The following is a 1,125-nucleotide window of genomic DNA, read 5'->3' as shown; positions in this document are numbered from 1 at the left end:
CGGCAGCCAAGTACACACGTTCTTAACCCTAGCCCATCACGACGTGAATAAGCAATAAGTAATCATCCTATAATTACTGGGACTGAGTTTGCCATAAGTCAGGTCTCCGAGTCCAGGCCAAGGTCAGGAGATCTGGGAAAGCTGAAGTCATCATTTGCAAAGGAGAAGCTTCACCGTAACAAAGCAAAAAACAAGTGTATTAGCAGATGGTGAAACTTTGATGAAGTCAATTACTTGGCGGCGGACCTCCATAGTCCCTGTGTTTGAGGGAAGATTTATGAATCAATTATCGTATTTCCTCCACCCCCTTTTTTACACGCTGTTTCTTTGATGTTTCGGATGGATGAAGTAATGGCCGTGAATTTGATCGTCTTCTTTGTGTAACGCAATTTGAAATATATTCTTTTTTTCCTTCTATTACGAGATATTGATGAGTGTATTGTTCTTGTAATTCATAGTTAATTGTGAAGTAAGGTCAGCTCCTTTTTAAAAAAGACTAAGGCGAAAGAAGGGGTATTTTTCTTGTTCAATTTTTAAACAAACCTGTCTACAATAAAAGGAAAAGAAAATAGATATTACACATAGCAAACATACGAATTCTACAAAGATCAAAGATATAACAATAAAACACATTCGCAAACTTTTTTTAGAGCAGTCTAAAAAAAATTTCCTATTTTTTAAAGACAATCTTCCTACAATGAAAGGAAAACATAGTGAATATTACACAGAGAAAAGCATTGCATTTCACAAAGATCAACGACATAACAAGAAAAAAACCTTCACAAACTCTTTTTTTATTTAGACCAGACTTACACATTAATACCCAGTGTTAAGGTGAGATTCCGACATTTTTCTTACATGACAACACAGTATATAACGAAAGAAAGACACAAAAAAGGAACACGGACTTATACCCTATTGCATGGACACGAGCTCAATCAATGAATGACCTTCAACACGAGACGTTATGGCTACGGAAGTGTGCAAATTGCAACCGGGTAAGTGGAGTTCAAACAAGCCATGGTGTGACTCACATTCACACACGCAAATTCAGTGCCAAGGTAACACGCTGGGATCAGTTGTGAATAAAACAACAAAGGGAGGAATAAGATAATTAATCATGTG

Source organism: Penaeus monodon, chromosome 32, assembly GCF_015228065.2.
Source record: "Penaeus monodon isolate SGIC_2016 chromosome 32, NSTDA_Pmon_1, whole genome shotgun sequence".
NCBI lineage: Eukaryota > Metazoa > Arthropoda > Malacostraca > Decapoda > Penaeidae > Penaeus > Penaeus monodon.
The sequence above is the reverse complement of the archived record's forward strand: the minus strand, read 5'-3'. Positions refer to the sequence as shown.